Source organism: Arvicanthis niloticus, chromosome 24 (genome assembly GCF_011762505.2).
Source record: "Arvicanthis niloticus isolate mArvNil1 chromosome 24, mArvNil1.pat.X, whole genome shotgun sequence".
NCBI classification, from domain to species: domain Eukaryota; kingdom Metazoa; phylum Chordata; class Mammalia; order Rodentia; family Muridae; genus Arvicanthis; species Arvicanthis niloticus.
The window spans coordinates 11,593,438-11,606,220 of record NC_133432.1 but is presented as its reverse complement, the minus strand read 5'-3'; the positions used below and the strand labels follow the sequence as shown (position 1 = coordinate 11,606,220).

The 12,783-nt window shown below is 47.4% G+C and overlaps 1 pseudogene across 1 annotated transcript; it reads left to right on the top strand.

Moving 5' to 3' along the window:
• Window positions 1-4,496: 4,496 nt before the first annotated feature.
• Window positions 4,497-12,112, top strand: LOC143437703 (inactive 2'-5' oligoadenylate synthetase 1C-like; annotated as a pseudogene). Its single transcript, XR_013107039.1, has 5 exons — window positions 4,497-4,707; window positions 4,932-5,220; window positions 7,940-9,822; window positions 10,496-10,649; window positions 11,744-12,112. The product of XR_013107039.1 is annotated as an inactive 2'-5' oligoadenylate synthetase 1C-like (transcript).
• The last annotated feature ends 671 nt before the right edge of the window (window positions 12,113-12,783 follow it).

Sequence of the window (12,783 nt, the reverse complement as noted above, 5' to 3'; positions counted from 1 at the left end):
GTACTTCTATAGATTTAGATTTAGAAAGAATAGAATCTGCTATAATGCATTTGTAAAATTCATTATTCTCTGTAGCTGAAATAGTGCTACAGAATAGAAGAGGCTTATACTTTTTACTCCTCTGACAAGACAGAGTTGTGTGCTACCCTTAAAAAGAGTGTTGCTTTTATATCAACTATTCAGGCATTGTTAAGTCTCTTGTCTCTTGGGTTTATGCTGTTCAACAGACTGATGGCTTTTGTACAACAACAGATAGACACTATTCAAATGAAACCCATACAAGTCCATTATTACAGGCTGGAAGTAGGGGACTCTAAAACCTCTGTCATCAAGACTGATGAAGATTAACCCCTAACTTACAGGCTAAGCTGGATAGTCAATGACGGGTAAGAGAACACTTCAAGACCCTTGTTCCTAACTGGGAGGCCTCACCATACTAAGACAGGAGCTCAACCAATGGCTGTTGAGCATCCAAAGATGGGAAAAGGAGGCTGGGGTCCTTTGTTCCAACCTAAAACAGGTACAGTTTCTGTAAGTTTTCCCAGCCTCCTTTTTTGAAAAAAAAAAAAAAATTAAAAAGGGGGACCTGTTGGGAGCCTACTCCTAGCAGAAAGCAGCTATCATCTTTGCAACCATCTCAAGCCATATACACTGACAAGAGACTTGTTTTTCAACAGCCCACAACAGCTGAGCACACTCTGATAAACATCTTGTTTTTCTCAATATTTTGTTTTGCTGGTTAGTGCCCTCAGCTGCAAGGCACATGGCAAAGTGCCTTCAGCTGTGTTTCCCTGCTTATCCATAGCTGCAAGGCATGTGGAAAGCATATAAATACCCAGGATTTCCTTTCAATAAATGAGACTTGATCAGACCCTCTGTCTTGCCTCCATTCTTCATTTGTCTCTTGCCCCACTATCCCCAATCTCTCTATTGCTAGAACCTGTTGACTGACCTGTGGACTAGAGCAGCAGTGAGGGCCAGGACAGATAATGATTCTAATTGTGTGGACACCTTGTGTATTGGATATTTGCAAATATATAAGTCCATTGGTTAGCTTTGAGCATCTAGAGTTTTGATTTACTTGGTTGTAGGGTGGTATGGCGGCTGACTGTGGGGTGGATGACCCTGGCATGGGGCTAGTGTGGCCCTCATGTAGAGCCTGCCAAGATGAAAACACCTGGCTGGGCCAGGGCAGCCCACCAGTAATGCTTACTTCTGTCAACATGGCACCAGAACTGGTGCCTGCGGTTGTCTTAGCGCTGTGGGTGCCGCTGTTAGTGCAGGAACATAGAGCTGGCAACAAGCAGCTGCAGCTTTTTCAAATACCTCCCACTACAGCTGCTGAATAAGCTTCCCTTTCTAGCTCTTTCTGAAGTCTGGTGGACTGTTCAACTTAGCTGTTCTGGCTCAAAACTCCTCTCCAAGCTGACTGATTCAATCTGACTTCTTTCAGCTTTTCCTGAATTGCTCTGTTTGGCTCAAACTAACTCTGGCAATATTATCTATTCTTCTGGCTCCTCATTCTCTGGCTCCTTCTGTCTTCACCTGTGTCTAGGTTGTTCTCTCTCTGCAACCTGTCTCTGTACAACTGCCCTCTCTGTTTTTACTGCCCCTCAAGTAACCTCCCTTTCCTTTCTTGCCTCTTGAGAGTTGGGTGTATCCTATTTTGTCAAATCTTTCTCTGATTTGTCACTTTGTCTGCCACTCAATTAGACATCACTTTGAAACATGGGCACTTCCTTCTGCAAACTAACCTTACCTTCATTGCTTGGGATTTTTTTCTAAGGGCATGCCTGCATTTCATCCAGAGGGATTAAATGTGTGAGCTAAGGCCACGCCATATCACAACTAGAAACAGGTCTTTCCAATAAAAACAGAGTCTCACAGTGTGATCAAATATCCTGCAACACTGTATAATGTATTTATTTGTTTGCTTATTTAATGTATATGAATATGCTGATGCAGACACATCAGAAGAGGACATCAGATCCCATTACAGGTGGTTGTGAGCCACCATGTGGTTGCTGGGAATTGAACTCAGGACGTCTCTCCAGCCCCCAGTTTACATTTTTTTCCTTTGGTTTTTTGAGACAGGGTTTCTCTGTGTAGCCCTGGCTGTCCTGGCCCTCACTCTGTAGACCAGGCTGGCCTTGAACTCAGAAATCCACCTGCCTCTGCCTCCCAAGTGCTGGGATTAACGACATGGGCCACCGCTCCCCAGCCCAAGTTTACATTTTTAAATGGCAGTCACATGGCTTGTCTCTGTTTTGGCTGAGACCTCATCAGAATGAAAAGGACCTTGTACCTGGCAGCCATCTTTGCTCAGATTAAAGAGTATATGCCATGTGGTGTCATTACCATCTTCATCAAAGTGACACTTGGTATAGGGCTTCTGGTTATTGGTAAATCTTCTTTTTAGACTAAGAAGGCAGTAACATGTCTACCAAGATAGTTTGAATGAGGGTTGATTCTTTTTCAGATTAAAAAAAGACTCTTTGTTGGTTCTTTGAATTTCACAGGATGCACCCCAATCCACTCATCTCTCCATCCCTTCATATCTGCCCTCCAGCTGTACAACCTCCCCACTAAAATGGAAAAAATCTTGTTGTGGAAGCTGCAGTATGTCGCAGTGTGTCTTTCAGTAATGTCCATTGCCATGGGTCATTAGATATCTCACACAAGCTCCGGGTCCAGCAAGGACCCTCTGGTGTCTGCCAGGGCATGAAGACTGTGCGTTTAGCTAAAGGCCAGTCTCTGACCTGGATGAAAAGGCCATGGCTTCTTCTTCTTCAAAGGAAAATTTCTTAAAGCCACACATGAATTGTGACCATTAGCGTGGGAAAACTGATGTTGTGATAATTTCCTCAGTCTTCTGTTCCTTGTTCTCTGAAGTGATTCCAACAGTGATTTAGGTATGTGTGTGCATATATGTGTGTGCGTGTGTACATATGTGCATGCGTGTATGCATATACTTGTATGCTTGCTTTTTCTATTTTATAAGACAGAGCTTCATCACATAGCCCAGGCTGGCCTCAAACTCTTTACCTTCTGTGTCAATATCAAAGGACTTGGTCCACAGGTATGGAGCATCCTGCCATGATGAACATCCACTCCTGCTGGGCAGAGAGAGGTTGTCATGGAGACAGGCTCACCCTCGTGGGGCTGTGTCCTGGGCACAAGTCAACACTTTATGCTATTGAAGTGGACAGTGGCAACTGATTGATAACCCAGGTGGTTATAGCTAGGGAGAGAGGCACACCCCTGTGACCTCATCACTTGGGAACCCAAAGGGGTAGATCCCCAAGTTCACATCCACCCAGGGCATAGGAGTGGGAGCCCATATTAAAGATGTGAAGCCTTTATCCTTTATGGACAGACAGGAGGAGGTGGGGGTAGAGGACAGACAGACTGTCTCACATGATGCCTTGAATGAGGGCCACATCATGGGTGTGCATCTGAGAACCCACAGAACCGTGAGACCCTAAGTCTGAACTAGAAACTAGCCGTGACCTTGCAGATGGCTCATTACAATATCCAGTATGTGTACTGATGTGTATAGCAAAGCTTTTCTGTCTGGCTTTTAGTGAACTGCTTCAACAAAACATTTGCTATGTTTGGATCAATCAGTAGAGGCTGAGAAATTGTTATTAGACTGTTTGAACCTCGAAGAAATGTCATCTCTCTGGAAGGTCTGCACTTGGTGCTAAGTGAGAGCATGCAGCTGCACTAATCTTGCTCCTAAGACTCCCGGCAAACCTGGAGTCCTTACTTTTAATCATGTCTACCCATGGTCAAAAGGGACTGAGATTTGTGTAGTTTGTCTGCTCTCATGGGCAGTAAAAGCAAGATAACGTTGGTAACTGGAACCTTTCCACACCCCAATTAACCTTGTATAATGTTTGTGTAAACTAAGTGGAGTGAGCTAGCTAGGCGTCAGTCCTCCCCAGGAGGCTGTCCTCCTCTGATCCTTCAGAAAATGAAGACCAAGCATCTTGGTGAGCTTCTCTCTCTACTGCAGCATCATATGCACTAAGTATGGACCAGTCACCTATGACAAACCCACCAGAGCCGTGGTGAAACTAGTGCCAGGTGTCTTCTGAATTTCTCTCATTTGCTTTTTTCATTTTATCAGTGTGTGTGTGTGTGTGTGTGTGTGTGTGTGTGTGTGAGTGTGCACGCGTGCGTGCGAGCACATGCGTGTGTGGTTTGGGGGTGTTAAAAGCCTAGGAGACTATAAGACCATTTTTTCTTTAGTAACAATAACTAAGAAGGGAAAACAACAGAAACTATGCTGATAATATAAATAGGCCTCCTGGCTCACAGCCTGCTGTAATGACAATCCAAAGAAACACCAGCAGGTAAACAAACCCCAGATTGTCAGGGAGCCCAGCAGCCTGAGGTGGCAGGTGCAGAGGTCTGATGTGCATAGCTCCGCCCTTCCTGGGAACAAAAACCAGCTATGAAAATGATGGACAGCTGACTCCAGAGGTAAGGCTGCAGTCAGCAAACACTTCCAGCCATAATATGGTGAAGGATCTCAGCTATACCCCAGCCTGTGAGCTGGACAAGTTTATAAATGATCACCTCCTTCCTAATACCAGCTTCCATGATGAGGCCAGAGCAGACATCGACTTCATAAGTGCTTTCCTGAAGGAGAGATGCTTCCAAGGTGCCGCCCACCCTGTGAGGACCTCCAAGGTTGTGATGGTGAGTCCCATTATCCTGAGCTGACCAGGATGGGGTGGGAGAGGACTCTCAGAAGCCAGACTGCAGGCCTTAGAGGGGAGTGAGTTACCTACCTGCTCTGTGCCTAGTGTTCTCCAAGAGACCCCAGCTATGGCACAGGGCAGAGAACAGAACAGAGACCCCACCTGCTGGATGACTGGACTGATGGAACCATGTCCTTTCTTATTCTCATCCTTGTCTTTCAGGGCGGCTCCTATGAAGAACACACCACACTCAAGGGCAAGTCAGAGGCCAACCTGGTGGTGTTCTTTAGCAATCTCACCAGATTTGAGGATCAGTTAAATATACAAAGAGAGTTCCTTGAGGAGATTCAGAAACAGCTTTGGCAGTTGGAGCAAGAGAAACAATTTAAAATGAAGTTTGAGTTCCAGAGCTCAGAGCAGCCCAACTCCAGGTCTCTGAGCTTCAAGCTGAGCTACCCTCAGTTCCAGCAGGAGATGGAATTTGATGTGCAGCCAGCCTATGATGCCCTGTGTAAGTCAGCCAGCAGCAGAGCCTCAGCCTGCACTTCCTCATGCCTGAATCCTCTCTTCCATTTCTATCTCTGTGTGTAGGGGGAGGGGATATTCACATGTTTGCTGATGTCTGTGCACATGTTTGCATGTGTGGGTAATGGCCAGAGGCCAGCCTTGGATGTTGGTTTTTTAGGAGCCTATTTTTATTAAGAGGTTGACCTGGAGTTTGCTGCCCCACCTTCGTGGCTCTTGCAGTAAGGAGCTGGGGTCAGGTGGGGTGTGTGCTCTGATGGAGCTGAACCCACAATCTCTGGCACCTGGAGCCTCAGCATGCCTATTAGGTACAGCACAGGGCTGGGGAGAGGGGTTGCCAATCACCTAGAAGTATCTGTAGGCTATGCTTCCTTAGCTGTAAACAATGATACGCAGACATATTCAGGAGTACTCTTAGGATCCTCCACTCCCTAGAAGCTCCTTAGCTGTAAACAATGATACGCAGACATATTCAGGAGTACTCTTAGGATCCTCCACTCCCTAGAAGCTAGATGAGTCTCTCTCTCTCTTTCTCTCTCTCTCTCTCTCTCTCTCTCTCTCTCTCTCTCTCGATTGGTTGACATGAAGCTGACTAATCCACATATCTGGTCAGACAGTGAGCCTGAGGCAATCTTCTGTCTTTACCCCCCAGCACTGGGATGCCTGTGTGGACCCTCTAGCTCTTGTAATCCCAGCTTTTTAATGTGAATGCAGGGATTCTAATTTGGGGTGCTTATATTTATGTAAGAACCCCTTTACCCACAGATCCGTCTGCCCAGCCCCTGGGGCATCATACAGAACACCTGCATGGTGAGCTGTTCCCTTCATGCCTGAATGTAGGAATTCTCTAAAAGTGGGACAAGAGATACAGCTAAAAATTATCATCTGTTGCATCCTCTATCAAAGAGTGAGAAACCTCAGACCTATGCAGAGGTCTGGGTGTCTGCCCATGAGGGTGGGGTGGTGTGCAGGATACAGAACTTCCCCTAGGAATTTTCCCCCACCTCTGGAAAACTGGAAACCCAGCACGCACACACACACACACACACACACACACACACTGACCTCCCTCATGCACATACGTGTTTTATAATGGCATGTTAATATTTTTCTACATTAAGATTCTAACATCAGGCCTGATACAATGAGGGTCCCCAAAAGTACAAATTGCCCAACTCTATCCAAAGACAATCTGGGACACCCTTGAGAGCACAGTGGGTTTGTGCGGAGCTTAGAGAATACTTGGGGCTCTACATCTGGGGGACACAGCACCCTAACTGCTGCTATATATTTAGAGACAAGGTCACTAGCCCTTGGCTTAGGAGAGCCATGGAAACAGTCCAGAGTCTCAGGCAGCAGGGACTGAGAGGGTTAGCCTGGAAGTAGGACCAGGGCAGCCTGCTGTGGGAAGCTGCTAGAGGCTTAGAACCCTGCTCAGTGGATTAAAAGTGGAGGGACTAGCCAGAAATGAGCTGTGAGGGGGCTCCCCCAGAAGCCTGTGTTGCTCATGGACTTGCCCAGCCTGAGGCAGCTTTCCAGTGGGACAGGAACTCTATAGTAGATAGATATCACAGATGGGAATGCTTGTGCGGATGACATTCAAGAGGACCATGGCCCTTACCCAGGAGACTTAGCAAATGAGACCTACTGTGTGCTTGACCCTGAAGTAAAAAATAAGGTCTTCAGAACTTCCTGGGGCACTGAGTAACTAGGTGTGTCCAACCTCCATCTGGGAGTGATTTGGGTTGGTGCCAGCATCACAGCCTGATGGTGTGGCCTGCTGCAACCATGGCTACACAACTGAACACACTTAAGGAAGGCACAGCCTATTGCCTATCTGGTCTCCTCAAATGTGCGCACACACCCACACATAGCCACACACACATCAATTCTGTATCCTGCTGACCATTCACAGCATGACTTCACACACACCACCACCAAATCCTGAAGCTCTCAGGTTGATGGTCAATACTAATACTACATGACATTGACGTGGTCACTACAGAGAATCATTTTCTGCTGACACACACAGCTGGGAAGACAGCTAGTAGATAAGGGTGACTGCTACACATGCATGAGGACCTGAGTTCAAATCCCCAACACCCACCTAAGCTTAGGAAGTGACACACATTGACCTGCATCCCTGATAATATAGAAACAGAGACAGAAGAATCTCTGTGGCCTGATAGACACCAGTCAAGGTCCATGTTCACAGAGAGACCCCGCTGCAAAGGGGGGGGCAAACTATAAAAGAAGACACCCCCATCTCCTCTTGTGCCCTTTGAATATGTGTTTACCCCATCCATGTGCACACAACCCACCCATCATCTCAAAATAGCACAGAGACTGTATGCACAAGATAAGATAGACAACTGAGGTAGAATTCTCCATGGTACACCAGCACATGGTTGGCCATTATCAGATGACTGTGTAGCTCTCTTGTGAGTGACCACAGTGTGCTGTTTCCTGCAGGCCTGGGAGTAAGGCATCCTACTAGGAACAGTTGGTGGCACAGACTTTCCAGGCCCAATTCATGTGCCCAGTCCAGAGGTGTGGTGGGCTCATGGCTGTTTGGGGAGTGATGCTTGCTATGGACAAACTCTGCCTTGTTCACTGAACCCCATAGAGAGCAATTGTGACCCCAGAGAGAAGGAAGATCCTCAGAGCATGGTTGAGTCTAAATATGAATGAAACTTCCTTTGTAGATAAACAGAGAAACAACCACAAGCCTGACACCCAAATCTACTCCAAAACCTATGCCTGCCTCATCAGTGTGTGCACTGCCCTGAAGAAGGAAGGTGAGTTCTCCAATTGCTTCATAGAACTCCAGCAAACTTCCTGAAACACCGGGAACCCAAGCTGAAGAGGCTCATCTGTCTGGTCAAGCACTGGTATCAACTGGTAAGGCATCTGGCCCAGACACTGTGGACCCTGTGTGTAGAGAATGTGGATACAGGCCCGAGAAGAGGTCTAGTCTAGCTTGCTGTCTATTGACATGCTAACATTATCACATGACCCAGAGTGCCTTGGGAAGGAAAGGTCTTACTTGGCTACACATCCCAGTCACAGGGCATCACTGAGGGAAGTCAGCACAGTGACTGAAGCAGAGACCAGGGAGGAATTCTGCTCACTGCCTTCATCTCCATGGGTCACTCAGATTGCTTTATTATACAGCACAGACACTCAGGCATGGCACCAACCACATCCATCACTGATCAGTAACCTGTCCACACAGACTACCCTAAGCCAGACTGACTGCAGCATTGTCTTGATTAACGGTGCCTCCTGCTCAATGACTATTGTGGAAATTCCCAACCCTAATAAAGTCATATAAAAATACACAATCCAGGTATCATAATTATAAGCCATATGCCTAGATTGGACAGATCTATCATTATACTAACTTATTCCCAGCTATAAGACCCATTGCTACTTACAGTTTCTCCAGGGCACATGCTTATGATCTGATGTGGCTTTCCCCCCTTTTCCTCCATTCTATCTCTCTCCTGTACACTCTTCCCCCCCTTCTCCTGACCCCGACTCTTGATCCTCCAGTCCCACTGCCCAATCACACATCCTTTTATTTTTCCATGGTGGCAGGAGGAAGTTCACCTGACATCACCAGAGTATGTGAGGGTCTGTTCAACAGGGGCAACCTCTCTTGAAGAAACAGTATTAACATCAGAATACAAACAGCATCAGGCCAACCGATGACAGATGACCCTAACTTATGTGTAGTTGACAAAAACTAACCTTTGCAACAAATCCCCTTTCAAGTTGATGTTCACACACACACTCACACACACACACACACACACACACACACACACACACACACACCTCCCATAACCTTTGCTTTCTTGATTTTCCTTAGGATCTCATGTCGATATCACATCCTAAAATACCATACAGCTTTAAATATCCAATTCTCTTTTTGAATTTCATCACTCACAAAGATTTGTCTCTCAAGTGTGGGAATCATAAAATTGAAAATACACATTAAATACTTTCTCACCATGTCACTGTCACAATCAGATGAAAACACAACCAAACCCCAACAGAGCCAAAGACTCAGTATCTGATATCTGGGATTCACAGTTCTCTCAGCTTCTCGGGCTCTGCCATCCACAGCACACACTCAGGCTCAGGTCAGCGCTGTTCTCACATTGCTCTGTTCTTGGCAGTCATCCCCTGCTCAGGGCAAGTCCAGCATCTCGGGGTCACCACTGCCATTGAGGCTGCACTTCCCCAATGGCTTCTCCTGGCCTCTCCCGGTGCCAGGCCTCAGCTGCTTTGCCAGGCCTCTTCAGTCCTGCAGGTTTCATGGGACCAAAGCCTTGCCAACTGGGAGACCTGTCTGAAACTGGCTGTGGCTGCCAACTGGAGATGGAATTTTGGGGCCCCCTGAATCTCAGCTATAGAGTACTGAGCAGAGACTACTCTTTCCAGAAGACTTTCCCCACATAGTGCAAGTCTCTTCTTAATCAGAGCTGATTTTTAGCTCCAGCTTACAAGGCATTACTGACTCTTAATGCAAAGGAAGATATCACAGAAGCATGGACCTGCATGGACAGCTCAAAAAAGCCAGGTAGTCTGTCCCCACATGGCTCTGCTCCCCATGCGGTACCAGGCTGTTCTTGTGCGAAAGGGAGAGATGGAAGCTCTATGTCTATGAAGAAACTCTCCAGCTGTCACCTTGTTGACATGAGGCCCTACAGCCTTGGGAGGCAGGGGTGGGCTCTCCTCTCTGCAGATGAGGATACCAAGGCTCTGACATTGTCAGACCAAGCAGCAAAGGAAGGGGAGGACATGGGGTGGGAACTGAGATTATCCAACAGTTACAGTGTCATAAGCACTATGAGGCACCAAAGACCAGTGGTGGACCAGTTACCTGTAAATAATAGAGTACTATGTCACCCTAGGGAGTGACATGTCTTGATCTTGTGTTGTGTTCAGTTTTCAAACCCCATCCTTTGAGCCTGGCTGGTCCAACTCTCCTCATCTCACAGAACAGAAAGCCTAAGGGGGCTGCCCCAGGACACACAGCTACTAAAGGGTAGAGGATTCGAACCCAGGCTTTCCAGGTCATACCCAAGGATCCCTCCAGGCTTGCTGTATGCTGTGGGGCAGGGACAAAGGAGAAACTTTAGACAGGGATGCTGTGTTGTTTAGACAGGGTTCCTCCTCTGCCCCTGTGCAGTTACCTGTAGCTGTAGCAATAGCCAGCTGATCAATTCTGTCCTCTGAATGTTCCTCTGCAGGCCTGTGATCCTGGACCCGGCTGACCCAACAAGAAATGTGGCCGCTAAAAACCTACTGGGCTGGTGGCCGCTGGCAAAAGAAGCTGCTAGCTGGCTGCAGTGCGCATGCTTTAGGAACTGTGATATGTCCCTTGTGGGCTCCTGGGATGTGCCGGTAAGATCCTGTCAGCATCCTGTCCCCTTGCACACAGCTTTGGTCACTCCATCTATTTGTAGAATATTCTCACTGAGTCATGGTCTTTTACTAAAGTCCCCAAAACCCCACGGAGGCCAGCTGCTTGCCTTGTTTTACAGCCATTTTCTCACCATTCTGAGCTATCATGGGCTGGCAACATGGCTCAGTGGGTAAAGGCCCTGTCCACACTGAAGACCTGGGTTTGATCCCTAGAACCCATATGGTAGAAGGAGAAAAATCAAATCCTCCAAGTTGTCCTGTGACCTTTATGTCTGTGCTCTTATACCCGTGGATCTGTACTCATGCTCACACGCATGCATACATGCACATGTGCACACAGAAACACACACACATGCACACACATGCACATACATATGCATACATGCACACGCACATGTGCACACACACATACATATGCACCTACACACTGACACGTATACAGAGAGTCACTGGATCAGCAATAGTCAGCTAGTAATTGGCAGGGCTGGGATCCCGTGGAGTCTGAAGCCACTGTCAGGTCCATGAAGCAGCCTGTCTTCCCTGTCTCATGTGACCAATGGGACTCAGTGGGGCCGAGTCACAGGCACAGAGGCACAGAGGGACCTGCACTTGGACCTTTCCCCTCCTGGGCCAGGGTCTGCCTGATGCTAGAAAACTGATGATGTCAAGTGTGACCTCAGGGTGGGGATGAACATGGCTGCAGTGATGTGGGGAAAAAAAAAACCTCAGGAGGTCAGGAAAGAAGTGAGAGGGGACCTGGAAGGAGGCAGCTGTGGGAACAGTGGCCTGTAGGGCTGTCCTGCAGCTGAGAGGTGGCGAGGCCATGTCTCCTATTTGGCAGATTTGTTAATGTAGGTCCTTCCTGTGGGGCCATATGTACCCTCAAGGGGCATAGTCACACAGGTGTCCTGATGGCTGTCTTTTCAAACTCCATGTGTGCTGGCCCTCTTTCTGAGAGCTCCAGGTGTCCAGTCATATTATGCCTCCCACCCACCCACACCCCAGGACTGATTTACATCACCTTCCATGTAGGAATGCAGGCTCCTCACATGATTTTGTGTTTTCCATTACAGATGAACGTCAAGTTTCCACAGGACTGTGTTCTTCTATGAGTGCCAATGCACATCTCCAGGATGCTCGAGATTCAGGAGTAGGAGATCCTGTCTCCTCTGCTGGCCCTTGATCCAGGGAGGGGAGGAAGCTGCCCAAGGCCCCAGTCAGGGAGGGTCCAACTTGTGATCAGACTCCAGGCTTCTGACCACTGCCTTCCCACCCCTGCATCCTGTCCCATCACAGACAGCCTGCTTTATCTGCCTTATTCACCAACGGTGTTCTCTGAGAGACAAGAGATTCAGAAGGAGAGGGAGGGACTCATACTTGACTTCCATCTGTCCACCTGTTGGGAGGTTCTGTCCAATGTCCGATGCACAATAATAAATCACAGCAAGCCATGATAGTGTGTGTACACTCTGAGGGATGGAGTGTGCCTCGTGTGTGTGTGTGTGTGTGTGTGTGTGTGTGTGTGTCTGTGTGTCTGTGTGTGTGTTTGTATGTGTGCTTCATGCTCAACTAGATACATTGATTGAGTACTTGTTACATTCTCTACCTGGGTTCAGTTACTGGGCAACCAGGCATAGACAGTACAGGACCAAACTGCTACAGTATTTGATGTCAGGTGGCTTGGGGCGCTGCCAGATCTCTTATACATGAAACTGAGACAAGAATCCTTGGCTCCTTCTGTCCATGCTCCTGTGACATGATTCTAGACCTTCCTCATCCCACACAGAATCTGTTCACCAGCTGCACATGACCCTGAAGCCCTGGGAATCTGGCCAGTGTGCATTGAGGTGCACTGTTTCTGCAGCATGCAGACTGGGTGGGGTTCACAGCAGGGCAGGAAAACAAAATTGCATGGAAACTGTGACCAATGATGACTTTAAAACTTAGTTGTCTGTGTGAGGATGAGATTTGAAGCACTGAATTAAATCACAATGCTCTGACTTGAACTCAAAACTAATTTAATCTCTCTCAGTCCCTCCTTTCCTTTCTTAATTTCTATTTTTTATTCCCTTTTTCTTCCTTTCAGCTGGATATTATTATATACCTAGCCTGG